The 24,286-nt window shown below is 33.9% G+C and overlaps 1 pseudogene; it reads left to right on the top strand.

The window, feature by feature from the left end:
• The first annotated feature begins 10,237 nt into the window (after positions 1-10,237).
• On the top strand, positions 10,238-19,412 carry LOC100776962 (DNA polymerase delta catalytic subunit-like; annotated as a pseudogene).
• Positions 19,413-24,286: the final 4,874 nt, after the last annotated feature.

Below are 24,286 nucleotides of genomic sequence, written 5' to 3'. Positions count from 1 at the left end.
ATTTCGCAATTTTATTTTATGTTGTTCAGTGTTTATTTCGTTTTGGGCCAGAGTATTGTAATAGGGCCCAGTGACTTTGAGTGACTCTTTTTAAATAGCTGCCTTGGGATTCGTGCAGGGCATTCTATTCTGTTATGCTATCCATTATTCAGAGCTTTGTTTTAGGGTTTTTCGTTTTTCTGTTTTGCTGCTTCTGAGTTCGTAATGCAATTTTACGTTTTCTGCTTCTAATTACAATTTCGTTCTTGCTTCTTCTTTTACTCTCATTTACGTTTCTGTTCCATTTTACATTTCTGTTCGTTTACGTTTCTGTTCATTTACGTTTCCGTTCATTTACGTTTCTGCTTCATGTTTCAATTGCGTTTTCTGTTTGAATCCATGGAAGGCTAGATTTTCTGGTGTTGTTTCCTTTTGAGGACGAAGCCCAACTCTCTTTGAGGTTTCGCTTGTAATGTGGTTTCCTGGCAGTTATCCCAATTTCGTGAATATTAATCAGTGCACGCTTCGTGTTCGATTAATTGCCTCTGAGCCTAACTTGCGTTCATGCTTAATGGACGAAGGGCTAACTGGTGTATGTGGTGCATAATCACGTATTGAAAACCCTAAGTTGATTTTCGCTTAGTAAATTGAAATAGGGTTGGATTAAGTGGTTGACTGTTAGGGACGAATTTTCCATAACCCAGGATAAGAGAGTGGCTTCTGAATCAGAGGAAACAACCCGTTTTTAATATTAGTAGTTTTGTATTCCATTTTATTTGTTCTGCTCTTTAATTACCAAACAACCAAACCCCCCCCATCATTACTGTTACTGCAAGCATATTATGAATATTTGGCTTGTCACTGCTCGTTGGGAAACGACCTAGGATCACTTCCTAGTTACTGCATTTTCATATTTATTTTATTCGGGTACGGCCTCGATCAATCAGATCATGAAATACATCTACTTTCGTTTGGAATTTTAGACGTAGAGCATGAAGCATGGTCTAATATTGCATAAGACGTAACTTTTAACCTTTGTATTTATTTGCATCTAATAAAAATAATTAAAAGTTTTGATTTGTCTTAAGATATAAATGTCTTTTGACTTAAAAAATGTTTGTCTTTCCTGGTAGTTGAATTTTGAAAACAATTGGCATATTCTAGTTAGGTGTCAAAGGGTGGAAGAAGTGTGGAGGGAAGCCAATCAGTGGAGAAGGATTGAAGGTTAGTGTTGAGTTGTGAAGGCATCATGTAGTTAGTGCTTGCCATTCTTAAAGACCATTTGGAAAAAGAGGAGACAAAGGTGTGTATGCTACTTTGGAGTGTTTAGTGTAGCAGGAAGAAGTTGGTGTAGGAAGAGAAGAGAAGTTCTAGCTCTACAATTATGTTGGTTCTATTAAGTGGTCCTAGAAATATTTTTGAATTTTCTTTTCGTCCCTAATTTTATTTTATCGCAACCATGGGTATGTTTTTCATTAGATGGTTACATCTCAAGTTAAATATAGAGTCAGTGTAACACAAGAAACCAAATGTAAAAAAAAAAAAAATTATTAGGAAACAAATATAAAATTCTTCAAGTTTCAAAAATATATTTAAGCCTAAATTTTATATATGAATGTTACCTAGTATATGAGCTGAAATTATACGAAAATGTGAAATATTATCAACAAATATAGTAAGGAAACTTATGTGATGTGAGATTCTATGTTGGAGTTGCTCTTAAGGGTTCGTTTTACTTCTAAAATTAATTAATTCTTTATACGATTATGATTGATTTAAATATATATTTCAATAATATTCAATGAATTAAAAACAAATATATTAAAATTGATTCTACTTAAGTGAGAAATTAAAAAAAAAAATAGTGTGTTTAGTAGAGGGAAAATGAGAGAGCAAAGAGAAAAAAACACGTGAGATCCATTAATTATGTTCATTTGTTTTTTTTTCATATTTTCATTCACTTATTTATGTTTTTCTATTTCTCTTAAGCCCAAGACTTTTTATTTTTACATTATTTTTTTACTTATTTCCTATCACCTTTCTTATTTCCATCACTCAATTTCTCATATATTTCTTTCTTACTAAACGGAAGCTATAATATTTTTTGCAATAATTCATTGCATGGTACCAACAATGGTTAGTTTAAGTAGTTGGGGCTTGGACTTGTTAAATATGTTGTTAAGGATTTGATTCTTGACTAGTGCCTATGAAAAAATCATTGTTGGAAGGAGACAATATACCTATGAGTGCCAACAAATTTTCCAAAGATGTTTATGTTTTCAAAAAATAAAATAGAAAGCTAAAACATTAAAGTATATGGGAAGGAGGTAGTTATTTAATATCTCGATCTTTGATACTTACACCACCAGTAATGGATATTAAATAAGTGTATATTTGAGAAAAATGTATTAATTAGACTTTGAAATTCTAAAATATCAAATATTTTGGGAAAATTAGAAAGTTAAAACATTAAAATATATGAGAAGGAGATAGTATATGTGTTTAAAAAAAACAACAAAGAATGAAAGGTTAAGCATGAAATATGAGGTTGTACCAGTATAGAGGATGTAAGCACATAACTACTTTAGATTGAGACACATTACTCAAAATTTTGATTTTTCAACTTACATTAAAGGATAAATAGTTATTTTTGTCCCTTAATGTGTAATTCACTAACAAATTCATCCCTAAAAGATTAAAATTCAAAATTTAGTCCTTGAAAGTGTAAAAAGTGAGAAAAATTTATCTGATGGTTAACTTCTATCCATCATCATTAATAAAATAGCCTACGTGGCACAAAGGAATGAATTTGTCGTAGAAAGGATTGCCAACATGGCTATCTTTAATTGCCAACATAAGGACGAATTTGTCATATAAAATTTTCTTTCCTTTTTGTCTTCTCGCACTTTGGGAATAAATAAATCTTCGTTGATTTTATCCTTCTCGAGTTCTCGGGACGCTCTCTTCATTACCTTTTCTTCTTCTCGTAGAATGCACTCTCTCCATTGAAGATGAAGGTGCTTCCTTTTTTATGACCACCAACGTGTTGTCTCTATTACTTTTTCCGACGACGATCACCATAGTCATAGTGTAGGAAGTTCTCATTTTCATTTTCTATATTGCACCTCCAGGTTTGCATATCTATTGCACCACCATGTTTAAAATTCAATTTCTAGGCTCGGATATTAAGGTCTCAATTGCATTTGGTGAGGTTGAGGTTGTGGTGGTCGTGGAAGGCATGTTCTATAGTCTTTTATTTATCGTCAAATTCCAAAAGTTTTTTATTTCATTGCCGGTTCGCCCAAGCAAACACGCCACTATTTGAGACCATCTTCAAAAGTGAAACATACACAGAAAAATATTGCTTTTTGGGGAAACTAATAAAAAGCAATAATAACAATATAGATATATGGAGTGTCTTCAACTCGAAGTTCTTGCTTTGCGCTTGACTGAGTGTATTCTTATACCACTACTGGACAAAGCAGTTTTTACGTCGGTTAAAAGGCAAATTCGACGATTATTAGTAACCGTCTTCGTAGGCAACGTCATAGAAAGTGATCGAGGCCGTACCCGAATCAAATAAACATGAAAATGCAGTAACTAGGAAGTGATCCTAGGTCGTTTCCCAACGAGCAGTGACAAGCCAAATATTCATAATATGCTTGCAGTAACAGTAACGATGGGGGGGGGGGGGGGTTTGGTTGTTTGGTAATTAAAGAGCAGAACAAATAAAATGGAATACGAAACTACTAATATTAAAAACGGGTTGTTTCCTCTGATTCAGAAGCCACTCTCTTATCCTGGGTTATGGAGAATTTGTCCCTAACAGTCAACCACTTAATCCAACCCTATTTCAATTTACTAAGCGAAAATCAACTTAGGGTTTTCAATACGTGATTATGCACCACATACACCAGTTAGCCCTTCGTCCATTAAGCATGAACGCAAGTTAGGCTCAGAGGCAATTAATCGAACACGAAGCGTGCACTGATTAATATTCACGAAATTGGGATAACTGGTGAAGGGAAAACTGCCAGGAAACCACATTACAAGCGAAACCTCAAAGAGAGTTGGGCTTCGTCCTCAAAAGGAAACAACACCAGAAAATCTAGCCTTCCATGGATTCAAACAAAAAACGCAATTGAAACATGAAGCAGAAACGTAAATGAACGGAAACGTAAATGAACAGAAATGTAAACGAACAGAAATGTAAAATGGAACAGAAACGTAAATGAGAGTAAAAGAAGAAGCAAGAACGAAATTGTAATTAGAAGCAGAAAACGTAAAATTGCATTACGAACTCAGAAGCAGCAAAACAGAAAAACGAAAAACCCTAAAACAAAGCTCTGAATAATGGATAGCATAACAGAATAGAATGCCCTGCACGAATCCCAAGGCAGCTATTTAAAAAGAGTCACTCAAAGTCACTGGGCCCTATTACAATACTCTGGCCCAAAACGAAATAAACACTGAACAACATAAAATAAAATTGCAAAATTTCCTAATTAGAAATTAACTAAGATAAGCGCTGCTTTATTTGCCCTCTTCAAGTCCACAACCAAAATCCGGATTAAGCCCAATGTTTCATTAATTCCTGAAATTAGATTAAAAACATCAAATTAGCTAAATGAGCCCAAATAATAAAACTGCCTAATTAATTGACAATTAAGACCAATCAATAATTAAAATGGTGCAAAAAGGGTTTAGAAAATAGAAGAAAATGATGGCACATCAGAAAGTCTTCACTTTCTGCAACGGTTCTATAAAAATCGTTTTAGAAAGGTACCCTTCTAAGATGGATCTTAACTAAAAATCGTCTTATAAGGATACTTTTGTAAAATGGATCTTAGTTGAAAACCATCTTAGAATATAGACATTCTAAGACGGTTTTTCAAAGAATCATCTTAGAATCTACATTTAGAATGTATTTTTTAAAAAATAAAATAAAATATTTTGAGGATTCTAAGAAGGTTTCTACATTCTAAGATAATTTTTCAAAGAACCGTCTTAGAATGTCTTTTTAAAAAAATTAAAAAATTGAATCACAATTGAACCACGCATACACTAAAATAACATAATCCAAAAGAGGATTTCAAACATGTATATAATTTTCTAAAATTGTGAAATTTTCTACAATTTTCTACATAATTTATATAATCAAATACTATACACATAAAAATTCTCAAACATGATAAAAATTACTCAAAATTCATGATATTCACAATCAACAATAAAAAGACATGTGTCTTAAATAAAACAAACAGATAAATACCAATAAAAGTTAAATGCATGTTTCCTAGATAAGAACCATCAATCACCAATGTCATCAATCACCAACTTCAAAGTAATATAGACAATGATATAAACATCTATGAGATATAAATACACACTACTATAATAAAAGCGTACTACATCGGTTATTTGTAGCTTACAACATTGGTTATTGACCGTCGTTGTATCAGGCGTCGTAGAAACTGTAGACGTCTACGACAACAGTTGTATTGAACTGTCGTAGAATGTATAACATTCTAAGATGGGTTCCTGCCAATAAACCACATTATAAGACAGTCTTAAAGACAACCGTCTTAGAATGTATTTTTTTAAAATTAATTTCATTTTTTGTAGTCATCTCCATGCCAGCTACATTAACTAGAAACCTAAAGTACTAGTTTCTAGTGGCTTACTGCTAAAAATGGTTCTTAACTCCACTATCTAAAACAAAACAAGGAATTACATATCTAAAATTTAGAGTCAACTTTATAACCTAAAAGAACATGTATAAGCATAACAACATAATCAAGCAGGATATATCAATTCACACTTGTTTTGCTGAAAGATGTGTTTGATTTCACATACATTTGCATACTGAAATAGGCAGCATAAATTAATCAACCTACATGCATAGAACACATACACTAGCATAAATATAGAAGCTCAATAAATAAAGAAAAGGTGTTGATTTCACAACATTTTCTTCAACAGATAGCCATGCATTTCAATGGTAGTAAATAAAAACGATAACTTTACGTGCAGAATTAAAAAAAAAATATTAATTACATTAATTTGGAAGAACAATATTTTAGACCAATCTTAGTTGTATAGCTGAAATATCCTAATTAAGATGTGCAACCAACCAATCACTCTTAAATTCTTGACCAAGAACTAGGACCAAATGATTAAATGTTGATCAAATATCACATCATTTCAAAAAAAAATGCACACAATATTATCCATGAACTATTAAAATAATCATTGTTAAAAATAAGTAAAAATCACCTGCCATTTGAACTCTTTATTGTCAAGTTATTGGCTACTAAATTGTTGCATACCTACGTGTAGCAAGATTTAAGGAAGAAATGGTAATTGAGAGATGATGGATATCCTCCTGATACAGCTATAAATATAATATAAAAAATTAAAACAAAGCACATTGTAAATCAAATGAGAGAGAGAGAGCATCATTGTTTTATAAGTGTGTAGAATGTAGACATAATTAAATGTTATTATTAATGTGTGATTGGTTTAGTTTAGTTTTGGATTCCAAATTCCGAGTTTCTTAAGTGATCTTTGGAAAAAAGATTACTTCCCCCAAAACAATTCATCCCAAAATTGTATCTATTTAAAAATTAAAAGTAAAAGAAATTGTAAAATAGATAGGAGAAGTATTTGATTTGTCTGTGAAATGTTTGATGAGGATATGAGCCAAAAATGGATACTGCACAAAGATGGCCACTAATTTGAAGTATATGAGCTACAATTATATTCACCTTTAACTTATTTTTATGATAAAAAATAAATTACAATAAAATTAATTTCATTTAAAAATAGTTTTATAGAAACTCCTTATTATTTTATTTTTACAGAAACTCACCTAAAGGCCCACAACAATAATAATAATAATAACAAAGTCAGTGGTTAATAAAAAATGATAGGCTTCGTGGAGAAGAAAAGATAAACACAGAGAAGAATAGAAAAAGAAGGGTTTTATGTTAGACAAGGCCTCACAGTGGTGACTGAACCCTTACCCCACCACACTTTTATTGCGACGGTCAGAGGGTGATGTTACATTAAGGTAAGTCTGCAGAATAAATCTAAAAGAGCTAAAAGAAAAACTAACAAGAATATGAAAAAGGAAATAATAGCACAATAACCAATAATGTCATCTCACAACCATGAGCTACTCAATGACACATACACAATGATAGCACAGTAACCATGCAAGTGAAACAAAAAGAATAATATAGAATGTAAATTTAGGAAATTAATGAAGAAAAAGAATTATTCAATCAAATGTTTAATTATTTTAATGAGCAAAGGAAATAAAAGTAAATATTACTATACTAGTATTTTATGTTATCAAATTTTTATGACTTCAAAAATATAGATTAACAATATTCATTTAGCATGAACAGATATTCCAATTTTCATAAGCCAGAAGTGTTCTAGACAAATTAAGGGCATTTGCTTTGAGAAAATGTTTTCTATTTTCATTTTACGTTTTCACTTGGTTTCCTTGTAGAAAATGAAATCACCAAATAATAAAAGTTTTTTTTCCTATTTATTGTACAAACTTTTGAAAATAAGAAATAAAATTAAAACAAGGTGACATTATTTAAATTAAAAGTGAAAAAAATGAAAATAGAAAATGTTTCTCCAATCAAGCAGTCCTTTAGATAGTCAATTTCACCATGCCAGTTAATAGATATTAGACAATGTCTTTCAAAATTAAAATCATCTTTATAGTTATATGTTTGTTTGAAATGATAGTAAATGGATTTCAACCACTATTTTTGTCCTTCCTAATCAAAATAAGATATTGAATGACAACTGCAATCTTCGAAAATAATCAAGATTAATAATACTAGACAAATTTCATGCATTTATGACACGAGATATTACAAACAACTTCATGCTGTAACATCATTCCAATTTTTTAGGAAGAGAAACTTATGAAACTTTGACACACAGAAGACAAAATTCATACCATATTGAATTTTTTGAGCTATTTTATACTCAAGCATGGAAAAGAAAGAAGAGTCTTTGCATGTCCAAGAAATTTGTAAGAGTTTACAATTTCACCTCCTCAGCTACTAATGAAAATGGTTCAGAAGGAAGTTCTCTCTCAAGTATAAAGCTGACCAATGCTTGTGAACCTGTAAACCACATGGAAGCAACACAATTTATACAAAGTGCATTGGCACTTCAGCTAAACCTCAATGAATGAGTGTAGCAACTGAAAAAAATATAAATGGAAAAAAGATGCAAAAAATGTAAATAACTTTCTTTTTTTGCAGGAGGTCCATATTATAGGCAATGAAGCACAAGCTCAAAATTTACATGATCTTACGGGGAAAAAAAGACTTCCCAGAAGCAACCAAATTGCTTTATACAAAATGCATCATTCTAGAAGTGAGAAGGTCTTTCCTCATCTCTGTCCTATAAGACAAAATGCTTTATACAAGCCAGCCTTGGCTTATACATAGTAAATCATCAAACACGATTTACAACAATAGGCTTATACTAGCTAATCATCACAATTTTTCAACTAAGAGAGTTTCAATACATGGTTTAAAACTAGTATGTTAGGACTTATAAATAATCGGTGTACAAAGACTGTATTTATAACAATATTATTAAAGAACAACTCTCCTAAAAGCAAGCCTTACTCTCATTGAAGAAATGCAATAGCTTTCAAACTGCAATGATACTGTTAATATTGGTTGGCTATTTATTGTAAATCTAATTAGTTATATATTGATGGAACGCATCATCTACACCCATTATAAGCAACAAATAAAAGAAAAAAATTTAAAATTCATGAATGTGAAAAGCTCATAGGACTGGACTCTGTCTGCGCTATTCAATGAGGAAGAGGAACACAAACCTGTTGTTGTGTAGCTCTGTTTGCTACTTTTGTAAATTAGTTTCAGATTTTGAACCATAACACTAATAAACTATACAACATGCAAGAAATGTTGTGATTAGATCAGTAACCCTATATTATCCATCTAAATAAAACATGGCTAGTATTTAAAAAGATAACTCGATATTGCACATCATTCCCATTGTTCAGCTTCTATTTATCTAGACATAATCCAACTAGTACAAGTATCCATAACAACTAAGACAAGAGGATAATATTATAACCAGTCAGCACTACTTCAACTTAGTCAATAGACAACAACTGAACTTTACAACTAACCTTTTTCAGATCGTGGGACATTTGGGTGCCTTTGATGTTGAGCTTCATGGATGCGTCCCTGAACAAAAGCACACGCGAGCACAGAGTCGTATAATTTCCAAAACCATGTTTAGAAAAATTGGAAAAAGAAAAGAAAAAGAAGAAAGGGAGTGGAGTGTTACTGGTAAAAGAAATTGAAAGCTTAGTCAAGCACATCGTCGACAATGTTGAGAACTTCATTACAGAAGAGTTACGGGTTCAGATTAAGAGCACCAAAAATGGTCTCACTCTCACTCTCATACTGCGTGGGATTCAGAATCGGCGGCACGAACAACAGAGCTCTGGCGGAGGAGGCGGCAACGCGGCGGAGGAGCATGACATTCTCCGGCCGAGGATGATGGTGATTCTTCTTTGCGACATCCTTTCTATTTTTGTTTCCGCTTCTTGGTACCGTTTGAGAGATGGTGATTCTTCAAATGGTACCATCTTCTCCTCCACCTTCGCGGGATTGGGGCTTAAGGTTTCCTCCCTGTGACAAAGAAGATGCGCGAGTTAGAGAGTCGCATGTACCTTTTAAATAAGTCAGTGTTTTCAAAGACGGTTCTTTATGAAGCGATGTAATAATGTGTTTTCAAATATGGTTCTCTCACTACTAAAAAAAGCTTTTTTTACGAAGCACATTCTAAGGCAGTTCCAGAGAATTGATGTAGAATGTACGTCAGTGGCATTTTTGTAAATAACGGCAACATAACAACGACGGTCTTCGACACCCGTCTTTGTAGCCATGTCACACGAGCATTTTGGTCATTTGAAGATGTAATTCTACTACGGGTGTCACTCCTAATCATCTTTGTTGATTTTTAAAAAATAGAAAAAAAGCTAGGGTTTCAATTTGTTTTGGGCATAAAACGTTGGTTTTTTAATTTCTCGCATTCTCCACGACGCCGTGCGCGAAGCTCAAAACCTCGAAGGACCTCGAAGTTGACATCCACTGTGTCGGGCAAGGGCGATTACGAAGCACATTGCCTGAGCAAAGAGGAGGGTCATGTATGCGCCATCGCAGAGATCATGAGCTCCATGGTGGACCTCTTTCACAAAGGCCAGAACATGGACCTAAACGCGCTCAAGTCCATGGCATGCTGCAAGTACCGGCTCTCACGCGTGCCCAAGCTCGTGGAGATGATCGTGGCGCTCCCCGACGCCGAGCGCGAGACGCTCTTCCCCAAGCTCCTTTCCAAGCCCGTCCGCACCGCCTCTGGAATCGTCGTCGTCACCGTCAGGTCAAAGCCACACCAGTGCCCACACTTCGCCACCACCAGGAACATCTGCGTCTACTGCCCCGGGGAACCTGACTTGACTCCGAGTTCGAGTACAGTACCCAATCTTACACCGATTATGAACCAACCAGCATGCGTGCAATTCGTGCGAGGTAGGGTTTATGTTAGTTTTGTCTTTTGTGTTAGGGTAAACGAAATATTTTTTAAGAGTGAATAGTTGAGTCAAATTAATCCCTATATTCTGTTGATTTTTGTAAGAGTGTATTGTTTTAGGATTTTGCTGTGAATCCTAAATTTTGTGTTTTTGCGTTAGGGTTACTAATTAGGCTTGAGGTTCATAATTCGTAAATTTCTTATTGTGTGTTTCGTTCGATAAATTGGTTGTTACTTGCGTGTTTCGTCGTGAAGAATAGTTGATAGAAATCAAAATGCACGTTTGGAGTGTCAATTCATTTTAATTATTCTTAATTTAGACAGCAATTTTGTTTGTTCTGAAAGTCATTCTATAATACATAAGCTTTCTGTCATTTTTATTTGGAAAATTAAAAATTTGAATAGTCCAACACACAATCAAATGGTGCTAAAGTGGCAAAGACTATGTTTGAACTTAGAAACTCCTATTTGCTTATTATTCCAATGCCTAAAATTTTCCTAATTAGTTCTTTGAACTTAGAAGCTTCCTGTAGGTCTTAAAAACTTGAAGAGGTTGAGCCTGGCTTTTAAAAGGATCACAGATGAATGTTTACTTCATCTTAAAGGTACTTGGGACATCAATATCTCACAAGAGTGACTATTTTATCCACATGCTACTTCCTTAAATTAAGAAGACTCTTGATTTTTAAAATACTTGTGTGGATTTGTCTCTTTAATTTCTTCTCCACTTTTCAGATGTTGAAAACATGTTTGAGATGGACTTTTATCTTTGTTTTTTAAATCCATTTACTTTCAATAATTTTACATGCTTCTTTTCTATCTACAAAATATCCTTGTTGTTACAGACATAAAGGAGAGGTAGGAAACATTTTATACATTATAAATTCTCTTTAAGAGTCTTTCAAACACTGATAATGTTAAATGAATTAATGCAATTTTTGAAGTAAATGTATTGTAAATAATATATATGTATTAGAAAAACTTTGTTGCTCCAATTTTTTATTTCTTGCATACTTAATGCTTTTGCACTCTATGAAGGGATTATACTATTTTATCTTTTTCTTAAGCTTTGGTTGGTGCGTGATGGGATCACACTAGCAAAGTTGGTGCATGATTTCTTGCATACTTGATAAATATTGAATGAGTGTCCAAACACGCACAATCAATACAGGTATAGTTTCTTTTCATATTAGATACATTTGAGGTTATTTTTATTCCTTTATGTGCATGTTGAATGAGTGTCCAAACACGCTGATGCAATCCTACCCCGCAAGGGCATTGGATAGAAGACTCCAAGAAGATAGTGCCAGAGATGCAAGAGAAAGCCCTAGGGTTCTCATGAGCCTTAGGGTAAATTTCGGGCCCATGGGCTAAGTATGAGCCCACTTATCTTAGTACATATTAGATTAAGGTTTCATTATTTTTGGGTCTTGCATTTAGGGCTCCATAATGTAGGTAAGGTACCCTAGAAATGTAGGATTTTTCAGCCCTTGTATTTTAGGGCACCTAGACTAGTTTTTGTATTAGGGGTAGTTTTGTAATTTCACATGCAATAAGTGAATATTTGTTGTGTGTGTTGGAAAATAAATTTAATTGAATTGGGAGAAGCCCAATCCAATTAAATTTTAGAGGGGGAGGTGAGCATTTGCTTGCTACACCCCATTGCCACATCATATAGTCACACTTTGTGCATGTGCTTCATGTTTTACATGCCTCATTTCACCTAAGCATACTTAGTGGAGAATCTTGGACTTGATCTTGAATTAGTGGGCTGAACCATAGCTAAAATTCACTAATCATAATTAGTGAAATTTTGGCTCCAAAGTTTGGCTCCACAAATTCAATTTCAAATTCAAGTGAAATTTGAATAGAAATTCAAATTTCCCTCCAATTTTGTGTGACACTTAGTCTATAAATAGAGGCCTTGTGTGTGCATTTTTTTCAACTTTGATCATTTGAATATTAAACTTTAGATTTCAAAGTTCTTTTAGAGTACAAAATTTGGTGCTCCTCTCTTCCTCTCCCTTCATTCATCTCCTTCTTCCTCAAAGCTCTTATCCATGGCCTCCTATGGTGGTCAGCTTCTTCTAGACTCATCTTCTCCTTGAAGTGGCGTCTCCTCTCTCTCTTCCTTCTCCATTCCGCTGCCATTCATCTTCCAAGAAGCAAAGTAATCCATTGATGAACAAGATCCTAGGCCTACAAGCTCAAATGGAGCTTACATCACATGCACCATTAATAGCACCAAATGATATTTTTTTATATATGACACTATGATCTAAAAGCATTCCCAACTAATTGTATTTATATAGCATCTTTAATTGATAGTGTTATTTAATAAAATATATAGTTTTATCAAATAATATAGTTTTCAAGACTTATTCCCTCATGTAATATATATATTGTAGAAGCAAGCTTCATGATGATGAATCAAGTTGATTCAAGTAGTTTTGATGATGACAAAAAGCCCAAAGAATGATTTCAACATTGAGTCAACAAGTTCCAAATCAAGATTAATTTCAAGTTTCATGAGAAGAAATCAAGAAGATTCAAGAATCAAGAGAAGTTTGATTTCAAGATTCAAGAGAAGAAATCAAGAAGACTTCACAAGGGAAGTATTGAAAAGATTTTAAAAAAAACAAACATAGCATAATTTTGTTTTTCAAAAGAGTTTTTATCAAAATTTTCTAAGTTACCAGAGTTTTTACTCTCTGGTAATCGATTACCAGTTTCCTGTAATCGATTATCAGTGGCAAAGTTTGATTTCAAAAGCTTTTAACTGAATTTGCAACATTCCAATTGTTTTTTAAATGGTGTAATCGATTACAATATATTGATAATCGATTACCAGTGTATCTAAATGTTAAAATTCAAATTCAATTATGAAGAGTCACATCTTTTCATAAAATACTTTGTGTAATCGATTACATGGTTTTGGTAATCGATTACCAGTGACAAGTTTTGAATAAAAATCAAGAGATGTAACTCTTCCAATGGTTTTTCTCAAGATTTTCTCAAGGTTATAACTCTTCCAATGGTTTTCTTGACTAGATATGAAGAGTCTATAAAAGCAAGACCTTGACTTGCATTTTAGGTACTTGATATAACTTTTTACACAATTTTTTGAAACATCTTCTTGAACTTCTTCTTCTTCTTCTTTTGCCAAAAGCTTTCTAAGTTTTCTGGTTTCCAAACCTTGTTCTTTCACAGAAAAGAAAAGTGTGTTATTCATCTTTTTTATTCTCTTCTCCCTTTTGCCAAAAAGAATTCGACAAGGACTAACTGCCTAGATTCTTTTTGTGTCTCTCTTCTCCCTTTTCCAAAAGAACAAAGGACTAACCGCCTGAATTCTTTTGTGTCTCCCTTCTCCCTTTTCAAAGAATTCAAAATGACACAGTCTGAGAATTCTTTTGATTCTTCCCTTTCCCTTAAACAAAAGATTTCAAAGGACTAACCGCCTGAGATATCTTTTGTTTCCCCTTCACAAAGTTTAAAAGGACTAACCGCCAGAGAACTTTGTCTTAACACATTAGAGGGTACATCCTTTGTGGTACAAGTAGAGGGTACATCTACTTGGGTTGTTGTAACTGAGAACAAGAGAGGGTACATCTCTTATGGATCAGTTCAAGTGGAGGGTACATCCACTTGGTTGTTCAAAGAGAACAAACAAGGGTGCATCCCTTGTGGATCTTTGCTTGTAAAGGCTTTTACAAGGTTGAAAAGAAATCTCAAGGACCGCAGGTCGCTTAGGGACTGGATGTAGGCACGGGTTGTTGCCGAACCAGTATAAATTCTTGTGTTTGTCTTCTTCTTCCCTACACTCTTTAATTTCCACTGTGCACTTTAATTTTCGCTTTTACTTTTGTTAAGTTTCAATTCCTGTTCTTTTGTTTTCTTAACTTAGTAGTAAAAGCCTAATTAAATCTAGTAACATTGAGAATGATAAGTTTTTAATTAGTAAATATTCATTAATAATTAATTCAACTCCCCCCCCCCTTCTTAATTATTCCGAGACCACTTGATCCAACATATATATATATATATATATATATATATTCTTTTGCCTTGTATACAACTAGATAGGAAGAGAGGAAAATTTTATAAAATCATTTTATTTTCCATTCTTTTTCTTTCTTTCCTTCTCATTTCTTTCTTTTCTATATTTCATTTAGATGGACTAAATAAATTTAGGGTAAATTTATTTTTAGTCCTTCAAATTAAAATTAATCCTTTTAATCCCTATAAATTAAAAAAAAGTTTGTTTTAGTCCCTCAATCCAAACTCTACCATTAGAGATTTTGCTTGCATGGCTAATGGATTATGAGTCGCTCACATGGCAACCTATTTTTATTTTGCATCTTATTAAAAAAAATCATGCCATGTGTGTGTGTGTTTTTTTTTTGTGTTTTTAAACTCTTGTCCATCTAAATGAAATTTATTCAATTGTATTATAAAATAATAATTATAGTATTATTTATTCAACCCATACAATTGACGTAATGGAGTAAGATTTCATTGCATTCACATGTGAAAGAATGATCTATTTAATAGGAAAATTCGTATTCGATTTTTTTTATTGTAAAATTCTTTTGTGCTAACGGCAACCATGCATTGCAAGCAAGAATAGTCTTTGACTCAACGGGTTGGGGGACACATGTGGTCTCTAACCCATGAAGAACTAAAACCAACAAAAAACAAGATGGTGTGAAGAGGAAAAAGAGAGTGTGAATCGGGGCCTTATTTGTCGAGTCTATTGAAGGTATCATGGGCCAAGCCAACGTCCTCCTTTTGATATTTTGCCTTGCTCTTGAACCAGTTTGAGCTATTGAAGGTATGTCGTATACTGCGATCATTTGATTGTGACTACGTAACATGCATTAGAATCTTGGGGTTTAATTTGACTGTGACCTTCGTCAGCATAATCTTGCTACCAATACTTGGAAATAAAGGTGAACATGCAGGAGCAATCACATTGTTGCAATGCCTTATAGGAATTACATAATAAACATATTTTGTTTGTTTGTCAGGACACAGTGTTGGTTGCAATGTTCATGGGTTTGAACCATATTTCTACATTTGTTGCCCTCCTGGAATGGGTCCACATGATATCTCCCATTTTCATCAAACTCTTTCTTGCAAGCATAGCTAGCTAGCTAGCTAACAAGGTTAGTTATTAGGATGGTTTTGTTCATTTGTGCTTCTTAGAGACTCAAGTCAAGTAGATGATGTTCTTATCTTTAATATACTTTGTTGTACTACTGGTTTATTTATTTGTTTTTTGTTTTTTTTCTTTTTCTGTCTAATCAATCTGCTTGTTTTGGTGGAAGACTTGGATTATGATTATGTGTAGGTATTTAATAAGGATGGAGTTTGAAATGGTCTGGGAATAAGAATGGAGTTGTGTGGTGGAATCTATGGTAAGCTTCCATTTAGTAACATTTAGTATTTCATTAAGTAGAGGAAATTGCTGGAAAGTCGAGTCAACATTATTTTGCGGGAAATTGCTGGTAAGCTTCCATGAATCCCTTATCATGCTGTTTTGGACATTAGAGTAGACCATACTGCTTAAACTCGAGTCAACATTATTTTGTGTCATCTAGGTGGTGTCAAAAAATGTTGTTTGGTCTTGGCCTTTTGGTTTGTGTCACTCTTGCTTAGAAACTCGTCTAGCTAGCCACTGTATTTTTAAGTATGGGAGGTGTGTAGTTTAGTATCTAAAAATACTTTCCTTTTTCCAATTTTTAATTTAGAAAAGGAAACAAGCTTCATTTTTTTTTAACTTATGAACTGCTTTAATTTAGTATCTTTTCTGTCCTGTGATGCTTCAGGGAAGGATGAGAGAAGCCAGTAGAAATAGTAATGTGGGAAAATTCATTCGCCGTATTGAAATGTTGTAGAGAAGGAGTATTATGTACTATTAGCAATCCAATTCATAACCCTTTCTCAAAGTTGTACTTGCAATCCCAACAATGGTTGCCAGCTGTCGTGGTAAACTTAGATATTTTCAGTAGACATTCTATTTTCCAGTATATTAATAATCTTATCAAAAGTGAGACAAGTCCATAATTACTTGAGTGATGTTTAAGCTACGTTCTTGGTTCTCATTGGTTGTACTCTTGATATTGTCATAGTATGGCCATGGCATACAGTTTAGGTTCGTTAAGTGTTAAATTTTAGTGTCATGCATGTTGACACTAGTATGGTCTGGGATTGAAGAGCTTCTTGACTTATGAAAGCAATGTACTTTTTGCCCTTCGCTTCATGATTGATTGCAACATAGTTGGTAGAAATTGGATTGAAATTCCAGTTGGAAAATATAAGAAAACAGTTAAAACCTTGCCTTACTGCCAATTAGAGTTTGATTGCTTGTATCCTCTTTCATGTGATAATATTTGTATAAATGGGTTATAGGAATACCAAAATCTTTAGATTTTCCTGTTCTCCCCTTAACAGTGTTATAGGTATTCCAAATTGGTTAGTCATGCTCCAGAAGGGGAATATTCAGAGATGTCTCCATTTCGCATGTTGAGTTTTTACATTGAGTTCGCTGGTCGTAAAGGTCATTTTCCTGAGCCTACCCATGATCCTGTAATCCAAGTCCGTTGTTCTCTATTTTCACATCTGCAAATTCAAGCACAAGTTTGTTATTTTTTTAACTGAAAATTCTCATTTCTTACATATTGTTAATTTGGTTACTTTACAAGGAGAACAACAGTCATTTATTCGTTATGTGATGACCCTTAAATCATGTTCTCCTATTGTTGGTGTTGATGTCATGTCATTTGAAGTCCTGCTAGCTTGAAGGGTATTTCAATTGTGTGTTTAACCATGTTGCGATTTATTAAGCATAATAATTTGAAGAAAACCCCCAAATTTGATTCGCCAGTCCCCCTAAATAAACTATAGGTATTATATGCTTGGTAAGTATGTGACATCTTGTATGCTTTGTCACATAGTATGATGTTTTTGTAGTTCTTACAACTTGGTTAATGTTATTATAGCATTTGTTTCTTAAACTTGAATATCATGAGTCAATTTGATAATGTAACTAATGAATGAATTATAATCCTTTCTCTACTACGGTTATAGTTTGATGGGATGTGATTTTTTTTTTATTGCAGGATTTAATTCATGAAGTGGACCCAGATATTATTATTGGATACAACATCTGCAAATTTCACTTGCCATATGTTATTAAGGTGTTGACTTGACTTTGAGATTAAAATAGTTAGAGTTGATAGTTGTAAGGTTTTGTTATTAAAAGAAGGTTGTGTGCAAGTTATTGTGGTTACTGTTCTAATATATTTTAATTTGTTGTTGTCTTCTTTTCAGAGAGTTGTGAACCTGAAGATAGCAGAATTTCCAATTTTGGGTCGTATTAGGAACAGTAGAGTTCGAGTGAAGGATACAACTTTCTCATCAAGGTAAAGAGATATAGTGTTCTAGTGTATACATGTTTTCTCTCATTATTTTTTTAGTAGTTGTATTCTAGTCGGTAGGTAGGTTGTGTATAGCTTCATCAACTTAAATGAAAATAGAGAGTTGGTTTCTAGAGTAATTCCTGCACTGTATATTCTTAGCAATTTTTGAGTGAATTACTTTGTGTATGCTTTTATTTTCTGACTTTTCAATCATTCGACTATCTACCTTATCAATACTTAATTGATGGTTTGGTAGGTAGTATGGGATCAGGGAAAGTAAAGAAGTTACAGTAGAAGGGAGACTTCAGTTTGATTTACTCCAGCTTCTATCCATATTGTTTTGCTTTAACTACCTTGTGCTTCGGCACACTGAGTTTATTGCTCAATAGGTTCCTTTGTTATGTTCTAAGTTACAAGTTATGCAAAGAGACCACAAATTAAGTTCTTATTCACTGAGTTATGTGTCATCACACTTCCTTTTTTAGCAGGTAAAGTCATTCTTTTGGCATCATTTCAAGCAACTTTTTTCCCACTTTATTTTGTGTGCCTTGGCACAATGCTAAGGATATTGCCTTGTGACCTGGACGTAATGTGTTCAAATCCTGTAAAGCTTCTCTGCTTGGCGTTGAGTTAAGCCCAAATCCAAATTCAAATAGATTGCAATGGAGTTGTAATTTGATAGATATACATTTCAATTGGTCATTTTATTTATTGTCTGTATGTTCCTATGTTTGTCTATGCACTTCTCCATTTGTGACCTATTTATATGCCTACCATTTTCTAAACAGCTTCTTTTGCTGAATCTCGTCTTTGTTCTTCAAAGTTATATTCACAGTCAATTTATTGGCTTAGTCGTTGCATGTTTGTATGTTGCAGAAAGAGGATGTTCATCATTCAATTATATTCGATCTTTAGAATGGAAACGCAGAAATTAGGTGGCGCCTTGTTGTGTATTGTTTGAAGGTTTGTATTCTGGTTCTTTTATCTAGGGATGCTCTTTGTTGCTACCTTTCATACTTTGCTTGTGTTAATGCTGGATGTATATCTCCTTTATTAAGTTTTGGATAAATTGATGTTCATTTACAATTATATGGAGATGGCTCAAGTGACAGGTGTCCCAATTTCTTTTCTACTTTCCAGAGGCCAAAGCATTAAAGTAAGCATTGAAGTTCCTTTTTCTTATCAATCATTAGAAAATAAAAATGTATAAAATGATTGATCATTGAATTTGTAGCAGTAATTACTTGTTTTCTTCCTTTCCAAGTACTTTCTCAACTTCTTAGGAAGGTAAGACAGAGGAATCTGCTCATTCTTAATGCCAAACAGGCTGGGTCTGAACAAGGAGCATTTGAAGGTGCCACTATAAGTTCATTCTTTTCTTTTTCATATTCATCATTTTAAATGATTAATTGGCATTGATTCATAGATACTTTCCACTTTCAATGTATGTACATACATGTTTGCGTGTGTATGGATCTTCCAATATGAAATGAAATATATTGCATTACCTACCCAGTCATACAACTATACTATTCTATGCCATCCAATATGGATTGATTAATTGGCATTGATTCATAGATTCTGCTGCCAATGCAGGAAAAAGCACAAAAAAAAAATAATTTTACATCGGTTATCCTCATAACCGATGTAGAATATTCTGAATTCTATGACGGTTTGCTGCCCACCTAATGTAGCAAGGGGCTGCATTCTATGACTGTTCACTGCTCATCCGATGTAAAATACCGTACATTCTACATCAGTTATCACAACAACCGATGAAAAATGGTTTGCGTTTGAACGATTCAACTACGGTTCGAACAACACCCAATGTAGAATGATGAACATTCTACGACGGTTCAAAGTTAATAACCGATGTAGAATGTTATTAATCTAAGATGGGTGTGACTAGACACTCGTCTTTGAAAAATTACACTTAATTACAAAAATGCCACCGTCCATTTTTTTAAGACAGTTGTTATATGGCCGTCGTAGATCAGCTGTCATTGTAAACTTTTATTTTAGCAGTGACATAATAAAAAAATTCACATGCAACAGCGTGAACACGAGTCAGTGGTGAAAGATCGAAGAAAATAAGGTCTTGGATGGATTTGTACTAATTACCTTATAGAACGACCAATGAAAGAAGATGCAGCACTTTGAAGAACACTTAAACCAATTAACCAAATAAAGGAAGCTTTATCCTGCTCCAAAACAAACTTCACAATGGTACATGAGAACATAGGTTTTTGGGGTTTAAATAAAGAACTCTTTTTTAAGCATGTGATATGATGGATATGCCTCTATTTTCAACATCAGAGAAGGACATTATATTTTTATATTCTAAAGGATTATTTTAATACTATTATGAGAATTTATGTATTGTATTTAAATTATTTATAACAAAAATTTTATCAAGAAAATTGAAAGATATAAACGTGAAACTCGCAAAACAAATTAAAATTATATTCCCGTTTGAAACATTAAAAAAAATAGGAATGTAGTGGAGTACAATCTCTAGATAATTTTAAAAAATAATAACCATGAACCAAAGGAGTTAGCTTGTGTCCCACTTTATCTCTCCACTTTTTCAAAAAGACTTGTTAGCACATAAAAAGAGAACTAAAAGTGATGTGACTCCTCATATAGTGGATGTTAAAGACCAACTCTCTTAATAGGTTAAGTTATTAGGTGGACAACTAAGAATGGTCTTATATTTATTACACCTTCACACAAGAGCAGAAACAATGCATAGACCCTTAAGCTTTTGTGTTGAAATTGCCTTAATTATGAAAAATGGGAGCAGCAAGTAATAAAGCATTGAAGAAAAAATCATGCAGGCTCACATCTAAGATTCAGGTGAAACTTTCATATATTTGCATATGTTTGTGAACAAATTGAAGAAAAAATCAATTGACAAAAAAATATCTGTGTATATGCTAACAAAACCATTAATAACATACCATTAAATAGAAAAAACAATATGTTGATCAGATTTAAATAATCTAAATTAGTACCATTGGCCTTCTTCTTTAGAAGCTCTTGGCCTTTCTTAATAAGAGGCTCTTCACTTGAGTTAATTGATGAAGCCACACATGAGATCATCCACAAATGAAACACCTAGAGGATATATAATCACTAAGTTAATAAGTAAGTGTTAAAAAATGATTTGAGTAACACAGGAACTACAACATACTAATCTACAGAGGCAGCAATATATAAAGGATAAGCAAGCTCAGGGGCAAGTTCCATAGCTTGAATGACATTCAAAATACCTAACTGCACCAACAAAAAGCAAAATAAGAGAAATTAAGTAGCTTTCTGAGTAAATGCAAGATTGAACATGCTTGAATTAGACGGTGTTTCTTCCGACAAGAGAAGAAATGCGAAGGAAGATATATAGCAGTAGTAGAGGGAGTTATCGGTTTTTAGAACCAACCAGACAATATTAAAACCATTATGTGATTAACTTACCTTTCTTAGTAAAATTCCATTACTTTGTAATTGTTGTTTCCCCATAACATGATTGACTTGAGCTACTAAAAGCCCAGGAGGGAATCCACCACTGCAACACAAAAAAATCTTAAAGTTCTGGAAAGAGAGAGAGAATTTGAGATAAAATCTTAGGGAAAATAAAACTTAGTTTTCACTTTTCTATTCTTGGATTTGGATTCAAACTATTCTAACTCTTGTGTATACAAATATTTAACTTTGTTCAACAAACTTCTAACTCACTAACAGTTATAGCAACTATCAACTAGCATTCTGCCAGAACACTAACAAATTAACTGACTTAGGAACATTCTAGATTGCAATTTACAATGAAGAGAAACTAGCTATAAACAGAGGTCCATACTATATACTCTATCAAATTGCCATTTGATTGAAATATGAATGAAACAAACTAACTAGTGTTAAAACAAATTAAAATTTCATAAGCTCCTTTTAGCATAAATCCAATTCCCTACTTTTGAGAGACCTGCTGGTACAATATTGTATGAAGACAAAACTCAATACAAAGCTCCCTATCTTGAGAATTCTTCACTTTTTATACTTTGCATCAACTTCATCACCAATTTGTCCAGAATGGCATTCACCAATTACCTAGAAGGAAGCAGAATTCCATTAGTAGTCATATCCCAAAGATGTAAATAGAGGATGATCCTTGCTATTCTATAGAATAGTAAAAGGAAAAACAAAAGAACAATGATATACAATGATCCTTGCACTAGATTCAGTTTTACAGTTGAAAATACAACAAGTAATTCAAAGTTTTGCCATAAACAAAGACCATCAGCTTACCTGCTCCATCAAATTGCATACTACTAAAGTCGGTCTAGGTAAATTGTGAGCTGAGGTGGCACTCAGCACACAAGAGCAAAATGGGTATTCTAATAAGTCCATCCCAAGTGCCACCACCAGATCCACTTCTAGTTGGGGTTGTACTCTTGACCATGACATGTTCATTTGTGGTGGAGCATGTTGATCATCTTTGGAACTCTCAGTCTCAGAATGGCTTAAATTCAGAATATGTTGATTATGATGCACAAGATAAGAACAAAAACTATATCATGATCTCATTTTGGAACAATTTGATAAAAATGAGAAAGCATAATAGAATAGTGAATAGGGTTTTAGAAGGAGAAAGAAAATAGCTACCTGAGGATGAGACACTAAAGCAAAGTTATTGGTGGGTTCATCAGCATCGGTGTTAGGGAGAACGAAAACCTTAGTCACATCGAAGATAACGTCGAGACTTTGGCTTGGTCTTGGGCCTTGCAGCCACAGCCACAGCCGCAGCCGCATCCTCGTTGGAGGATAGACCGGGGCTGCTATCGTCGAGCACGACCCAAATCTCCTCGAGTAGTTTCAAAAAATGGCACTGTGTGATTCAGGCAAGGCTGAAGGGAGGGGGAAGCGAGAGAATGTGATTAGGGTTTGTGAGTGTGTGAGTTTGAGCACTAGGTTTCACGAGAGCAAAAGGAAAAATGGCTTTAAAGCCCGCAAATGACAAGCATTCAATTCTAAGACAGTTTTGTAAAAATCGTCTTAGAATAACAACTTTCTAAGACAGTTTTTATAAAACCATCGTAGAACGGTAACTTCTAAGACAATTTTTGTACAACCGTCTTCGTTTAACAATGTTATATTTATAAAATTATCACCGCGTAACATTCTAAGACGGTTCCAAATAATCGTCTTAGAATATGCGTCGTAAAAGATAATTTTTTTTAGTAGTGTATGTTGTTGTTATTTGAACTTCAAAATGTGTGTGTGTCGTGTGTTGGACTAAGAAAATCTAGATTGGGACATATGAAAATTGTATATCTTCCTAAATTTCCTCCATCCTTTGGAAGCGAGGGATATATTATTAATTAAATATTAGTCAGCAGTATATGGAAAAGAATTGAACCCGATAAAACTACACTGCATTTTGTATTTTGGGTGTAGAGAGAATGGTAAAAAAGGACTGGAAAAGTGACCAATGCAATAAATTTATAAGATGGGAGGAAGAGATAGAGGGATGTAACACTACTAGAAACTTGTGTTTTTACGACAGACATTCTACGACGGGTCTTTTGGAACCGCCTTAGAAAACAAGGCGGTGACATTTTTGTAATTATTTTATGATAAAAGTATTTTACGATGCACATTCTAAGACGGTTATTGAAAACCTCCTTAGAATGTGTGTTGGTCATAAAAACTATGACGGTTTTTATTAAAAACCCGCCGTTATCTCAATTGAATTAAATTAAAAGCCCTAAATGAGTGGTCATCCACTCGCAGCCAGCAAAACTTTGGCGATCTCTGAAACCCTTGAGGAGCGTTTCCACTTCTTGTTTGAGGGGTGTTTCCACTTCTTGTTTGAGAGAGGAATGGTTGCCATTATGTTCTGAAGCTTAAGGCTTTTCTGACTGGAGGAGAAGTGCAACATGGTGATGTCGTGTCGAGAGAGGAGCTTCAAGGCCAAGAAGAGTTTGTTGTGGAACTCGCGCTGACCCTGGTGGTTGGTGGCAGAGTCCATGAGCTTGATGAGGGTGCCGGCGAAGACGGGGGCGAAGCCTCCGTGACCGAGGCGCGTGTAAAAGGAGTTGGTGGCACGTCGGAGGACGGAGAAGGAGAGGCAGTGCGGTGGGGAGGTGGTGGTCGGAGAAGGGGGGTAGGTGGTGGCACGTTTGCGGGTGAGCCCAACATAAATTTTGAAAGTACAAACGGTCACGAACGCTGCTGTAATGGCGTCACAAACAGGAGGGAAATCAAAATTTTTGTTTTAAAAT

The sequence above is a fragment of the Glycine max genome, chromosome 14 (assembly GCF_000004515.6).
Source record: "Glycine max cultivar Williams 82 chromosome 14, Glycine_max_v4.0, whole genome shotgun sequence".
Classification (NCBI taxonomy): domain Eukaryota; kingdom Viridiplantae; phylum Streptophyta; class Magnoliopsida; order Fabales; family Fabaceae; genus Glycine; species Glycine max.
This window is presented reverse-complemented; position numbering and strand designations above follow the sequence as displayed.